At 43.2% G+C, this 16818-nt stretch overlaps 1 pseudogene; it reads left to right on the forward strand.

Moving 5' to 3' along the window:
- Positions 1–631: 631 nt before the first annotated feature.
- On the forward strand, positions 632–16488 carry LOC139420519 (sialic acid-binding Ig-like lectin 10; annotated as a pseudogene).
- Positions 16489–16818: the final 330 nt, after the last annotated feature.

The raw sequence follows: 16818 nt of genomic DNA on the forward strand, positions 1-16818 counted from the left end.
CTTCCAACCCGAGATAGGAGAGCATTTTCTTAACCATATCCCTTTTATCAAACCTATTTTTATTTATTTTTTAACCTTTATATAATCAAATTGGAGTGAAAAGAGTGTCTCTGTGGCATCCAGCCCACCAGGCTCCTCTTTGCAAATAGACTTCAAAGAGGAAGTTGGTGTCGGAGAAGTTGAGTGGTGTGTGAGAATCACTCAGATACAATTACAGTTACTCTGTTTCATACCAAGTCTGTTTTTCATGTTGAAATATAATGTGACAACCATATGTTTTGCATCGAACTCAAATGTAACTTTTCCTTTTTTGTCTTGAGTCAAATGGTTCATGATTGAACTGTATTTTTAAATCCCACACACATTCCTATTCAAGCCTGGCAAGAATCGACGTCTTCACAGTATCTTCTGTTATTTTGAACATTCAAAATAAATTAAAGGAGATTAATTCTGAGTAATGAGATTCAATATGTTCTAATGTACTGCTGTTTGTTCATGTATTAGCTTTACAACTGAAGGACATCGTGTATTTGATATGGGGATGGTTTAATGTGTTGTGTGAGTTAAGTTACTCCACCAGTAAGTGTATGTTTGTACTGTTTCAGGTGATCAGTGGTGTGTGAATTCTCACATGGCTTGTCCTGAGAACATGTTTTTTCTCATTGTCCTCTTTATGTCAGGTGAGTCTTCCACACAGCAACAGCAACAACTAGTTATGAATCAGACAGAGGAATAAGCACAAGTGATGATATTTCATAGTGTGAGCTATATTCCCGTCTGTCTCAATGTATAGAAAAGTGTACAAATAATTCCTGATAAGTAGAGTTTAATAGTCTGGATTCAAACATTGTGCTCCAGATATGTGCATGATCCAGTTTAGGGCATGGAGTGGTGACATCAGGACTCCACCTTCCGGCGCCGACAGAGATGGCCGCTTCGCTTCGCGTTCCTAGGAAACTATGCAGTATTATACATGTTATTTATTACATTGGTACCCCAGGTAATCTTAGGTTTCATTACATTCAGTCGGAAGGAACTACTGAATATAAGAGCAACGTCAACTCACCATCATTATGACCAGGAATATGACTTTCCCGAAGCGGATCCTGTGTTCTGCCTTCCACCCAGGACAATGGATCGGATCCCAGCTGGCGACCCAAAACAACGAGGTCGTAAAAGAGGCAAACAAAGCGGTCTTCTGGTCAGGCTCCGGAGACGGGCACATCGCGCACCTCTCCCTAGCATACTCCCAGTCTCTTGACAACAAGGTTGATGAAACCTGAGCAAGGGTAGCAAGGATAGCATTCCAGAGAGACATCAGAGACTGTAATGTTCTTTGCTTCACGGAAACATGGCTCACTCGAGACACGCTATCGGAGTCGGTGCAGCCAGCATGTTTCTTCACCTATCGCGCCGACAGAAACAAGCTTCTTTCTGGTAAGAAGAAGGGCGGGGGTGTATGCCTTATGATTAACGAGACGTGGTGTGATCATAACAACATACAGGAACTCAAGTCCTTCTGTTCACCTGACTTAGAATTCCTCACAATCAAATGTTGACTGCATTATCTACCAAGGGAATTCTCCAGGGCAACCAGGGCTGGTATAACCCTGGATCATTGTTATTCTAACTTCCGTGACGCATACAAGGCCCTCCCCCGCCCTCCTTTCGGAAAAGCTGACCACGACTCCATTTTGTTTCTCCCAGCCTACAGACAGAAACTAAAACAAAAAGCTCAGGCCTGATCAACGCTGGTCTGACCAATCTGATTCCACGCTTCAAGACTGCTTCGATCATGTGGATTGGGATATGTTCCGCATTGCGTCCAACAAGAACATTGACGAATACGCTGATTCGGTGAGCTAGTTCATTAGAAAGTGCATTGATGATGTCGTACCCATAGCAACGATTAAAACATTCCCAAACCAGAAACCGTGGATTGATGACAGCATTCGCGTGAAACTGAAAGCGCAAACCACTGCTTTTAACCAGGGCAAGGTGACCGGAAACATGACCGAATACAAACAGTGTAGCTATTCCCTCCTCAAAGCAATCAAACAAGCTAAGCTTCAGTATAGAGACAAAGTAGAGTCGCAATTCAACGGCTCAGACACGAGGTATGTGGCAGGGTCTACAGTCAATCACGGATTACAAAAAGAAAACCAGCCCCGTAGCGGACCAGGATGTCTTGCTCCCAGACAGAATAAATAACTTTTTTGCCCGCTTTGAGGACAATACAGTGCCACTGACACTGCCCGCAACCAAAACCTGCAGGCTCTCCTTCACTGCAGCTGATGTGAGAAAAACATTTAAACGGGTTAACCCCGCAAGGCTGCAGGCCCAGACGGCATCCCCAGCCGCGTCCTCAGAGCATGCGCAGAGCAGCTGGCTGGTGTGTTTACGGACATATTCAATCAATCCTTATCCCAGTCTGCTGTTCCCACATGCTTCAAGAGGGCCACCATTGTTCCTGTTCCCAAGAAAGCTAAGGTAACTGAGCTAAACGACTACCGCCCGGTAGCACTCACCTCCGTCATCATGAAGTGCTTTGAGAGACTTGTCAAGGACCATTTCACCTCCACCCTACCTGACACCCTAGACCCACTCCAACTTGCTTATTGCCCAAATAGGTCCATAGACGACGCAATCGCAACCACAATGCACACTGCCCTAACCCATCTGGACTAGAGGAATACCTAGGTAAGAATGCTGTTCATCGACTACAGCTCAGCATTTAACACCATAGTACCCTCCAAACTCATCATCAAGCTCGAGACCCTGGGTCTCGACAACGCCCTGTGCAACTGGGTACTGGACTTCCTGACGGGCCGCCCCCCAGGTGGCGGGGGTAGGTAACAACATCTCCACCCCGCTGATCCTCAACACTGGGGCCCCACAAGGGTGCATTCTGAGCCCTCTCCTGTACTCCCTGTTCACCCACGACTGCGTGGCCATGCACGCCCCCAACTCAATCATCAAGTTTGCGGACGACACTACAGTGGTAGGCTTGATTACCAACAACGACGAGACGGCTTACATGGAGGAGGTGAGGGCCCTCGGAGTGTGGTGTCAGGAAAATAACCTCACACTCAACGTTAACAAAACAAAGGAGATGATTGTGGACTTCAGGAAACAGCAGAGGGAGCACCCCCCTATCCACATCGACGGAACAGTAGTGGAGAGGGTTGTAAGTTTTAAGTTCCTCGGCGTACACATCACGGACAAACGGAATTCGTCCACTCACACAGACAGCATCGTGAAGAAGGCGCAGCAGCGCCTCTACAACCTCAGGAGGCTGAAGAAATTTGGCTTGTCACCAAAAGGACTCACAAACTTCTACAGATGCACAATCGAGAGCATCTGTCGGGCTGTATCACCGCCTGGTATGGCAACTGCTCCGCCCACAACCGTAAGGCTCTCCAGAGGGTAGTGAGGTCTGCACAACGCATCACCGGGGGCAAACTACCTGCCCTCCAGGACACCTACACCACCCGATGTCACAGGAAGGCCATAAAGATCATCAAGGACAACAACCACCCGAGCCACTGGCTGTTCACCCCTCTATCATCCAGAAGGCGAGGTCAGTACAGGTGCATCAAAGCAGGGACCGAGAGACTGAAAAACAGCTTCTATCTCAAGGCCATTAGACTGTTAAACAGCCACCACTAACATTGAGTGGCTGCTGCCAACACACTGATTCAACTCCAGCCACTTTAAACAATGCTACTTAATATAATGTTTACATACCCTACATTACTCATCTCATATGTATATGTATATACTGTACTCTATATCATCTACTGCATCTTTATATAATACGTGTATCACTAGCCACTTTAAACTATGCCACTTTGTTTACATACCCTACATTACTCATCTCATATGTATGTACTGTACTCGATACCATCTACTGCATCTTGCCTATGCCGTTCTGTACCATCACTCATTCATATATCTTTATGTACATGTTCTTTATCCCTTTACACTTGTGTGTATAAGGTAGTAGTTGTGGAATTGTTAGGTTAGAATACTCGTTGTTTATTACTGCATTATCGGAACTAGAAGCACAAGCATTTTGCTACACTCGCATTAAAACCTGCTAACCATGTGTATGTGACAAATACATTTGATTTGATTTGATTTGTATATTGAAATTAGTTCATATATTTTGCTGCAGAAGGAGAGAGACTGTACTGAAAAGATCATATTACCTCCCTGATGTTGTCCTTCATGTTCCAAGTGTTTTGGCCTGTTTGGCCAACGAGATTTGATTGCCACAATAGAAGATAGACTGGACGTACTGACTAGCTCCTGTATGCAAATCCCATGTTCATTTGATAGTCCTTACTATAAATTTAACAGCACAATACTTACCTCTGGAGTGTGGATTAAAGAATTAAGAATTACCAGTGGGCGTCCGGACAGTGTGATATTTAACAGTAGTGAGACGGTGACTAGATCTTCAAGGGAAGATAACTGATAACTATTTTTCTAACATTTTATGACTAGAATAAGACCAAGTAGGCGGTGTGCCTGTCAGTGTAAAATATATTTATCTACATTGTATTACAGATTTGCCAGATTTGCCAGGTGAGGTGAAGGAAGGGACCCCTGTCAGCTTGAACTGCTCTGCTGTCGCTCCCTGTCCTGAACACTCCCCTGAGCTGACATGGACTCTCCCAACACAGTTCACACCTGAGAACCAACTGCATAAGAATCCAGACCAAACCAAATCAGTTCTCTCCACGGTGACCTTCACTCCGTCATACCTTCATCATGAGAAGAACATCACTTGTACTGCAGTCTACCCAGTAGGGGCAAGCAACAAGAGAGCTGAACATAACATGATGCTTAATGTTTCATGTAAGATTTAGTAACCGGTTTCTGAAGAATAGATCATTCTATCATGTTTTGACTGATAATTGTAATAGAGTCGATTTGATGAGACTATTCAATATACCATATCCAGATACATTCTAAATGAACCCCTATCCCTCAGTCTCTCCTAAGGACACCTCAGCCTCGATCCGTTTGGATGGTTTATCAATACACCCAGTCACTACAAACCCACTCAGGGATTTCACCCACAAGAGGTTGGTGGCACATTAATTGGGGAGAACGTACTCGTGGTAATGGCTGGAGCAGAACAGGTGGAATGGTACCAAATTCATCCAACATGTTTTCCATGTGTTTGATTCCATTCCATTTGCTCCGTTCCAGACATTATTATGAGTTGTCTTCCTCTCAGCAGCCTCCACTGATTTCACCATAAGGTCAATGGTGACTTTAAAACAGTTACATAGTTTAACGGGTGTGATTGGAGAAAACTGAGGATGGATCAGCAACATTGTGGAATAAGTCAAGGGGTCCTTTCTGAAGACACTGAGGATACCAAACATTAGGAAAACCTTCCTAATTTTGAGTTGAAACCCCTTTTTCTCTTCAGAACAGCCTCAGTTCATCGGGGCATGGACTCTACAAGGTGTCGAAGCGTTCCACAGGGATGCTGGCCCATGTTGACTCCAATGCTTCCTACAGTTATGTCAAGTTGGATGGATTTCCTTTGGGTGGTGGACCATTCTTGATACACACCGGAAACTGTTTAGAGTGAAAAAAACAGCAGTGTTGCAGTTATTGAAACCAGTGTGTCTGCCACCTACTACCACACCTCGTTCAAAGGCACATACATTTTTGTCTTGCCCAAACACTCTCTAAATGACACACATACACAATCCATGTCTCAATTGTTTCGAGGCTTAAAAATCCTTCTTTAAACTGTCTCCCCCCCTTCATCTACAATGATTGAAGTGGATTTAACAAGTGACAACAATAAGGGATCATAGAATACACCTGCATTCACCTGGTCAGTCTATGTCATGGAAAAAGCAGTAAGATTGGTTCTGTTTTATCACCTAATACCTACTCATATATCCATTGATAGTGAGTGGAAGCCTGATCTGCATGCAGGCACATCGTTTCATTGTATTTTCATACATTTTATCCACAAAGAGGCAAAGCAGTTTCCACATAACTGAAAAGAGCTTGTCGTCCCTTTTTTGTCAGTCCCCCCATATCCCCATTCCCACCATATAGCAGCATCAGCGTAGTATAATGTCCAATAGTCAATACTTTCTCTCTTCTCTCTCTGAACCATCTGGTCCCTTCACCTCTCAATTCCTGACCTTGTCCTCCAGAGCTTTCAACTCTCCCTCCACCTGTTGGGGGAGGTCGGCTCCCACCTGCTGGGTAAAGTACACCCTCAGCTCCTGGGTATCCTTCTCCCAGAAGACCTTGGGAAGGACCTTGGGAAGGAACCTTGGGAACCTTGATTTGTCCAAATTTAGTTTTTTCGCAAGTTTAGGAGAATTAGGCTGCAGGTTAGGATAATTAACGTAGCAGGTTATGATAATTAGATCAAGGAACGGAAAAGTGTTAGGATTAGCTCAAAAGCTAAAAGAATTTGACGTCAATTTGACAAAGCTTTATCCCATCTAGACTTGACCGTCATAGAGGGAGTGTAAGGGGTGTGTAACTGGTGGCAGGGAAGTCAGACGCAGGAGAGCAGAACTAGGTAACAGCCGGAGCTGTTTAATTTCAAAACCAACGGCATCAAGAAATAATCAACATGGGTACAAAACCCGATGCGCACCAGTCAACATGTGCACAAGCACTTACAACAAACAATACCACACAAAGACATGGGGGGAACAGAGGGTTAAATACACAACACGTAATGAGGGAATGAAAACCAGGTGTGTGGGAAAACAGGACAAAACAAATGGAAAATGAATAACGGATCGGCGATGCCTAGAAGACCGGTGACGTCGATCGCCGAACACTGCCCGAACAAGGAGAGGAACCGACTTCGGAAGAAGTCGTGACAGGAAGCCCATGTCCAACTTGCCTCCCAGTACCTGTAGATCGCGGTCTCCCTTCTATGGCACTCGGGACATTCTTTTCACGCCACTTCAATAAGAAGTAATTTTGGTAGCAGGTTAGGAGCAGGGCTGGTAGCATTTGATAGCAAAATCAAAAGGAAAATTAGCTTGAAATCAACAACATTTTCTGTCAGCTTCATGACAACATGTCGAATAGCATTATAAAACTGTAAATATGTTTCTCCGCACCACCATGGCAAAATGGGTTGAAATTCCCTCCGCACCATCGAGAGCATTTCAACCCAGCTGCACCATCGAGGGCATCTTGACCGGTTGCATCACCGACTGCTATGGCAACTGCTCGGCATCTGACCGTAAGGCGCTACAGAGGGTAGTACGTACGGCCCAGTACATCACTGGGGCCAAGCTTCCTGCAATCCAGGACCTATATACTAGGCGGTGTCAGAGTAAAGCCCAAAAAAGGGTCAGAGACTCCAGTCACCCAAGTCATAGACTGTTCTCTCTGCTTCCGCACAGCAAGCGGTACCGCAGCGCCAAGTATCGGACCAGAATGCTTGTAAACAGCTTCTATCCCCAAGCCATAAGACTGCTGAACGATTAATCAAATGGCCAACGGACTATTTACATTTACCCCCCACCTTCATTTGTTTTGTACACTGCTGCTTCTCGCTGTTTATTATCTATGCATTGTCACGAATCCCGTTTCCCGAGTGTTTTTTGCCTGTGTTCTGTCCTGGAGTGTTTTTTCCGGCGTCCTGGAACGCACCCTGTCTGGTTGCCGGGCAATGTAGCCAGTTGGGAGTTCTGATTACCCGCACCTGTATCCCATCAGCTATCTGCACACCTGGTCCTGATCATCATCTCTCCTCTTCATAAGCCCAGACCTGACATCCATTCCCTGCCGGATCGTTAGCCATGAACAGTATGTTGTGCCATACCATCAGCCTCAAGTTGGATAGAATTTGTTTTGTTGTTTTTTTTACGTATTGCTTGCCTTAAACTTACCTCCGTTTGTTCTGTCTTCAGTTACTCACCTGGATCATTTACCCCATTCCCGCCTGGTCATCGGAGGATTCCGCTTCCCCATTGGATCCACCTATTTACTCCCATCAACTCACCACCGCTGCCCGCTACGCCACCTGGATATATCTACCCATTCACTTGTAAATACATACTCACCTTCTTCCTACCCTCCTTGTCCTGGTCTGCTTCTGGGTTCGATTTTGAAGAATCGTGACATGCATGGTCACTTCACCCCTACCTCCATGTACAAATTACCTCGACTAAACTGTACCACTACATTGACTCTGTACCTGTACTCCCACATTGACTCTGTACCGGTACTCCCACATTGACTCTGTACCGGTACTCCCACATTGACTCTGTACCGATACTCCCACATTGACTCTGTACCGGTACTCCCACATTGACTCTGTACCGGTACTCCCACATTGACTCTGTACCGGTACTCCCACATTGACTCTGTACCGGTACTCCCGCATGGACTCTGTACCGGTACTCCCGCATGGACTCTGTACCGGTACTCCCACATTGACTCTGTACCGGTACTCCCACATTGACTCTGTACCGATACTCCCACATTGACTCTGTACCGGTACTCCCGCATGGACTCTGTACCGGTACTCCCGCATGGACTCTGTACCGGTACTCCCACATTGACTCTGTACCGGTACTCCCACATTGACTCTGTACCGATACTCCCACATTGACTCTGTACCGGTACTCCCACATTGACTCTGTACCGGTACTCCCACATTGACTCTGTACCGGTACTCCCACATTGACTCTGTACCGGTACTCCCACATTGACTCTGTACCGGTACTCCCACATTGACTCTGTACCGGTACTCCCACATTGACTCTGTACCGGTACTCCCACATTGACTCTGTACCGGTACTCCCACATTGACTCTGTACCGGTACTCCCACATTGACTCTGTACCGGTACTCCCACATTGACTCTGTACCGGTACCCCCACATTGACTCTGTACCGGTACCCCCACATTGACTCTGTACCGGTACCCCCACATTGACTCTGTACCGGTACTCCCACATTGACTCTGTACCGGTACTCCCACATTGACTCTGTACCGGTACTCCCACATTGACTCTGTACCGGTACTCCCACATTGACTCTGTACCGGTACTCCCACATTGACTCTGTACCGGTACTCCCACATTGACTCTGTACCGGTACTCCATGAATATAGCCGCGTTATTGCACATTTCTTGAGTTTCTTTTAATAATATTTTACCTTAGTTAATTTAGGTAACATTTTCTTAACTCTTTCTTGAGTTGCACTGTTGGTTAAGGGCTTGTAAGTAATCATTTCACGGTAAGGTCTACACTTGTTCTATTCAACGATTATGATTTAACTTGTTTAAAAAAACATCACACACACGTTCCCATTGAAGCCTGGGAGACCACCTGTTGGGGGAGGTCGGCTCCCACCTGCTGGGTAAAGTACGCCCTCAGTTCCTGGGTCTCCTTCTCCCAGAAGGCCTTCGGGAAGGTTCAGGGTTTGGTCTAGAAGGGATACAGCTTTTGTCAAAATTGAGTTTTCTAGCAAGTTTGTGAATTTTTGCAGCAAGTTAGGAAAATTAACATAGCAGGTTATGAAAATTTAAATTAAAATACGAAAAAGGGTTAGGATTAGCTAAAATGCTGTAATAATTATACTTTTCACATTTTGACAAAAGCTTAATCCCATCTTGACTTGACCACCGAAGAGGGCACCCATGTCCTCCTTGCCGTCCAGGACCTGCAGGTGGCTGGCTCCCTCCTGTGTCACCCGCGACATTCTTTTCACGGCACTTCAATAAGAAGCGATTTTGGAAGCAGGTCAGCAGCAGGGATTACTGAACTGCCCCAGATAGCATATGATAGAAAAATGTGTAGAACTGATTGTAGCGTTAAAACTGCAACCTTTTATATCAGCCTCATGGAAAAATGTGAACACAAGAATAAGTTGCTATAAAACAGCAAACATATAAAAAATAATTTTCACTGCACCATGGCAGAACGTGTTGAAATGAAGGAAAGTAAGCTCAGGGTCCCAAATGCCCTCATCCAACCCTGGTTAGGAGAGCATTTTCCCTAAACCTGACTATTTAACCTGACCTTAACCTCAGGCTCTTAACATGCTAAGATAATTATCCTAACCTGCTACATAAGTTCTCATAAACTGCTACAAAATAGTCAATTCCGTATCAAAGTGGAGTGAAAAGATTGTCTCTGTGGCATCCAGCCCACCAGGCTTCTCTTTGCAAATAGACTTCAAAGAGGAAGTTGGTGTCGGAGAAGTTGAGTGGTGTGTGAGAATCATTCAGATACAATTACAGTTACTCTGTTTTTCATGTTGAAACATAATGTGACAACCATATGTTTTGTTTCAAACTCGATTTTAACAAATTTAACTCTTGAATAAATGAATAGTGGATTTTGGTTCATGATTGAACTATATGTTTAAATCCCACACACATTCCCATTCAGGCCTGGGAGATAGAGGAGAGGGAGATGGTTATAATGCTGATAGTTTCATTTGTTCTATTTAACAATGTGTCGGGGGCGGACATAGTGATTTGGGGGCCCGTTTCAAAATACTGCTGACCTGTCCTACCCCGAGAAAGGGACAATAAATACTGAAGAATTGTTTAAAAATAATTTCTCATACACATATTAGGAAGTATTTCACTGATGAGATGAGAGATATGCCACATGAATTTCATCACTTTAGTTTGTCAGACCTCACTATGTGTGTGACAGTTTCTGCTGTAGACAGTTTACGTTACCGTCTAAGGCAAGTATCGACTTCACTATATTTTCTGTTCATTTTAATGTTCAAAATAAATGAAAGGAGATTAATTCTGAGTAATGAGATTCAATATGTTCTAATGTACTGCTGTTTGTTCATGTATTAGCTTTACAACTGAAGGACATCGTGTATTTGATATGGGGATGGTTTAATGTGTTGTGTGAGTTAAGTTACTCCACCAGTAAGTGTATGTTTGTACTGTTTCAGGTGATCAGTAGTGTGTGAGTTCTCACATGGCTTGTCCTGAGAACATGTTTTTTCTCATTGGCCTCTTTATGTCAGGTGAGTCTTCCACACAACAACAACTAGTTATGAATCAGACATAAAGGAATAACCACAAGACATATTTTATGGGATGTGCTATATTCCAGCTTTTTAATTGTGTAGAAAATTGTACAGTTAATCCCTGATTAGTGTATTTTAATAGTCTGGATTCAAACAGCTGTGAAAAAGTTATTACAGATTTTTGATACAGAATGTTACCAGATATTATATATTTAATTGTTTCCAATTTCATTACATGTTATAAAATTGTAATCTTTTGGTTCATCCATAATGCATAATAAGCATCATCAACAGGGGGAACATATTGGTTGTACGCTGATAAGATGTAGAAAGAATAGATCCATTTCTAAGACTTCTTAATAAAAATAATTGTTCATAAGAAGGGCCTGAGATCAAAGTCAATATTCTGACCACTAGAGATCAATGTTTTAAATAGGAAATCCAGTAGGCCTCCCTCTGTAGTAGTAGGATCTCCATGTTACCTCCTCTCCTTGGTAGAGCAACATGCTCAATACCTGTATATCTGAGGGAGGAGATGGGATGGTTAGCTTCAACAAAGTGAGCTGCTACTAGATAATCAGTGTTCTTACAGCTATGCATTGTTTTAAATGTTTTTTGTTTGTAATGAGTTGGCATCCCCACATGAACATGTGATGAGATAGATTTCTAAATTTGTCTTGCAAGAGATGATACCCCTAACAGGGATTTTTCCACCTGTATGTGTGTATCTGAAGAAGGATGTTTGTGTTGTGCTATTGCACTGTGAGCATGAGCCACATTTGTAGTTCCCATTTGGAATGTGTGTCAAGAGTGTCTGAGTGGGTTCAGGGGGCAGGTCAGATCTCACTAAACTATCCACAATATTGAGACCACGCTTATAGACCACCAGTGAGGGTTCCTTGAAGATGTGTACAATTTTCTTGTCTGATTGCAAAATATGCCAGTGCTTTTCAGGATTGCTTTCATTTTCTCTGAACACTTGGTTTACTTATTGCAAAAGACTATTGCATTGTTTTTCTTCTTTGGTTTACTTTTTAGCAATTCCTCTCATGTTTTTGAGATTTTCAGCATCGCAGCATCAAGAATTTTTTCCATGTAGCCTCTGATTTTGAAATGATTTGTCATTTTCTTGGCTTTGCTGTCAAAATCTGACTGTTGGCAACAGATTAATTTAACCCTGCTTAACTGGCTATATGGTAGACCATTCCTGAGGGGAAGGGGATGCATAATATCCCCACGTAGCAGGGTATTGAGGTCTGTTGGCTTTGTGTACAAGTTTGTATGTAATGCATCATTCTCTTTGATGATCCATGATGATCCAAGTCCAGGTAGTTTATTTTTCTCTCAACAGTCTGCATGGTGAATTTGAGATATTCAGAGCTCTCGTTTAGCAGAGTTTGGAATTCATTTAGTTCTGTCATAGAAAATCGGTTCAAATATGACACTTGCAAGAACTTGTGAAATCAACATAGGCTTTTAATACAACGTAAAGCAAGCCGGAGTGGTCCGCGGAACACACCCCGCTTCCCAGAGCTCCGGCTCCTGTATTTATACACATATAGCATATGGGTCCAACCCATATGCAGATAAACATACTTCCCCTAATTCTTCTGCCTACCATTCTCTTTTTAGTTCAGGCTTCCTGCTTGTTCACGCCCAATAACGCCCATATCTGCTTTTCGTCAGATTATAATGGTGGCAAGACCCTTGCTTTGTCCTAAAAATAATATACATTCCTCTATTTTATAGGCTTGCTTTGTCCCTGCACTTAGCTTAATGCGTTCTTTTGTATGTGTGTTATCTAGGATCAGCAGACTGTGTCTCCTCTGTTTTTAGCGTGTCCAGCTATACTAAAAATACTATACATTCCTCTATTCTGTAGGCTTGCTTTGGCCCTGCACTTAGCTTAATGCGTTCTTATGTATGTGTGTTATCTAGGATCAGCAGACTGTGTCTCCTCTGTTTTTAGCGTGTCCAGCTATACTAAAAATACTATACATTCCTCTATTCTATAGGCTTGCTTTGGCCCTGCACTTAGCTTAATGCGTTCTTATGTATGTGTGTTATCTAGGATCAGCAGACTGTGTCTCCTCTGTTTTTAGCGTGTCCAGCTATACTAAAAATACTATACATTCCTCTATTCTATAGGCTTGCTTTGGCCCTGCACTTAGCTTAATGCGTTCTTATGTATGTGTGTTATCTAGGATCAGCAGACTATGTGTCTCCTCTATCTTGTGTGTCCAGTTGTCCTAGGCGCCTATGTGTCGCCTTCTCTTCGTGTGGTCTGTTTTTAATGTTCAGCTGTCCTATACTCTCATGGCCTTACTCTGGCCTCCTGTCCTATACAATAGACAATGCATTTTACCAGAATGGCAAATGCACTCTAAGTGTATCTTTCTCTTGTGGTACAGTATTATGTTCCTCCCTATATGTATATCTTTCTCCCACAGTTCCTGCTGACTTCCTTCCCAGAGCACAAAGACATCATCCATGTATTTCTTCCATAGGAAGATTTTAGAAAGTAGGGTGTGTGTCTATGTTTTGTAAATGAGTGCTTCCTCAAATTGTAGCACATACAGGTTCGCACATTTTGGGGCAAAGGGGGAGGCTATGGCTACACCCCGAAAACTCAAAGATGAATTAGTTATCGGATAATACCAGTTCAGTGAGATACAAGGTGCACTCATTGGATAGAACAAGGGTAGGGTCTCTCTGCTGAAGGAAGTGTTGCAGGTCACAAAATATAATTTAAAAGTCTGCATTAAGGTGTCTGTAATAGAATATACTTGTCAAAAACAAATGTAGACATTAATAAATGCATTTCTATATCTTCCTACATCTGTTTTACAATGGAGGAGGAGTAACAAGATGGCTGTGCAGTTGCCTCCAAACAGAGGCCCCTGTTAGTCATCTAGGGTTAATACATATCATTGGACTGAACTGAAAATATATCAGAACCTCCCTGATGTTGTATTTTATATTGCAGGTGTTCTGGCCTGTTTTGGTCGACGAAATTTGATCACCACAATGCCAGATCAACTGGATGGACTGACTGGCTCCTGTGTGCAAATCCAATGTTCATTTGATGTTCCAGACCAACAAAAGAATACATTTAAAGCCACATTACCTGCCTCTGGAGTGTGGATAAAAAAATCCCCCAATGTTAATCAGAACCAGGGAAAAGTGATTTTTCACAGTAATGAGAAAGTCAACATTTTTCAAGGGAAGATAACTGGAAACATGTCCGAGAAGAACTGCACCACAGTCTTCTTCAATGTAACCACCAGTTACTCTGATAAATACTACTTCAGGATTGAGAGTCAACCATACCTTGCAACAGATCCTGAAAAGTCTGTTAATATAGTTGTCAGTGGTAAGAGACAATTTAACTGTTTACCAACTATTTTTTCCAGTTTAGATTCCTTTCATCAAAGATAAGAGTTGAACACGTGGACAGTTTAACTGTTAGTGTAAAATATATTTATCTACAATGTATTACAGATTTGCCTTCCAGTCCCATCATTACTGTCTCAGGTGAGGTGAAGGAAGATTCAATATACCATATCCAGATACATTGTAAATGAACCCCTCTCCCTCAGTCTCTCCTAAGGACACCTTGGCCTCCATCAGTCCAGCTGATTCAGTATCAGTGGGCAGCTGTGTTAATCTGACCTGCAGCAGTACAGCCAACCCTCCTGTGACAAACTTCACCTGGTTCCAGATCAGTGAGGGTAAACGAACACAGGTAGCATCTGGACAGAGTTACACCCTCAATGTGACATCTGGTAATGGAGAACTGTACTACTGTGAAGCAATAAATAGTCACGGCTGTGGGAAGTCGAATGAAGTGCAGCTGGCTATAAAAGGTAAAATGGGAACGTAGGGCACAATCGTAGGTTAGATATACAATATATATTCAAAAGTATGTCGACACCCCTTCAAATGCGTGGATTCAGCTATTAAATCCTCAGATGTTTTGCTGACATGTGTTTAAAATCGAGCACACAGCTATGCAATCTCTGTAGACAAACATTGGCAGTAGGATGGCAACATTCACTACAGAGTTCCAAACTGCCTTTGGAAGCAATGGCAGCACAATAACTGTTTGTTGAGGGCTTCATGAAATGGGTTTCCATGGCAGAACAGCCGCACACAAGCCTAAGATCACTATGTGCAGTGCCAAGAATCAGCTGCAGTGGTGTAAAGCTCACTGCCATTGGACTCTGGAGAAGTGGAAATCCGTTCTCTGGCGTGTTGAATATACGATTCACCATCTGGCAGTCCGGCGTACGAATCTGGGTTTTGACGGATTCCAGGAGAACACTACCTGCCCCAATGCATAGTGCCAACTGTAAAGTTTGGTGGATGAGGAATAATGGTCTGGGGCTGTTTTTCATGGTTTGGGCTGGGCCCCTTAGTTCCAGTGAAGGGAATTCTTAACGCTACAGCATACAATGACATTCTATATTCCATATTAATGCCCATGATTTTGGAATGAGATGTTCGACGAGCAGGTGTCCACATACTTTTGGTCATGTAGTGTACTTGAGAGATCTTTTTGTGAGAATTGACCATAATATGTGCTGTATTTTTAGGGCAAAAAGAGCCAATGGTGTTTGGGGTTGCAGCAGGAACTCTGGGGGCCATTTTGCTTATCAGCCTGATCAGTCTTTTTGTATGGTAAGAACTATTCCTGGCATCAACGCAAAACAATTTTATTTCTGCTGTTTTTGTGCTTTTGCATATGGAAACCCTCTCAGTGCATTCAGAATACCTTTCTAAATGTCTTCCAGGAGGAGAAACTCGAGGCTCCACAATGGACTTGAAAGGACAGACAGTCCACAGGGACAGGTGGGAATAAGGCTCAACTTTAAAACCACCAACAAAGTGTATCTAAGGAAGTACTGAATTAATGCTGAAACTATTTAAAGCCATGAGGTTAACATAATTTCAGAGCAAGTTTAGGGGGAGATGACCACATCGAAAACAATGCCACATCCTGTAATGACATGGAATGATAACAGAATGGCTGTTGGACTTTGACAGTGTTTACTGTCTTTACACCTGTCAGTTGAATTGACATTTTCATTGACATCCCCTCAGTGTGTGTTGTGTAACCTGCTGACCTTAGAGTTTTACACATTACTGAGCTTAGAGCTTTACACCTGTTCCTCTCTCTGTGTTCTCTCCACAGAACTCCCCGGTTGGGACAGTGTGTACTAACCAGGCCACAGCCGGAGAGGAACCAGAGGAACCTGCAGAAGACCAGCCTGAAGAGATTCACTACGGTGACATAGACTTCTCCAAACTACAGACCAAAGAGACCCCAGCTGCAGCCCAGGACAGGGTCCAGGGACAGGAGAGTGAGTACGCTGAAGTCAATGTGACCGGGAGAGGGGCTCAGGAACCACCTCTTAACAACCTAGATGGGCTTTATGCACAAGTCAATAAAATAAGTGCTTGTTAATTATTTTTCCAATGGGTATTAAGTGTTTTTATGTACAGTATTGTCATTGTGTATTAGTTTCTATTGGTACTTTTGTTACATTTATAATGGTGTGCTCTTTAATTATCTGCATAGTTTAGAATTTGCTGGGATGAAAAGTGTTTAACTGTTACTATTGTGTTGATATGATGATGTAGGCCACTCTTTATTTTAGACCATTTATTTTGAGTGTTGAGTTCACAGAGCATCTGTTTAATGGGTTCCAGTATAGAGGAACTGCTGAGTTCAACTAGCTCACTGAAGGCAGATTAAGACCATATAAAGGAAATGATGAATGAGGACAGAAGACAC

Source organism: Oncorhynchus clarkii, chromosome 11 (genome assembly GCF_045791955.1).
Source record: "Oncorhynchus clarkii lewisi isolate Uvic-CL-2024 chromosome 11, UVic_Ocla_1.0, whole genome shotgun sequence".
NCBI lineage: Eukaryota > Metazoa > Chordata > Actinopteri > Salmoniformes > Salmonidae > Oncorhynchus > Oncorhynchus clarkii.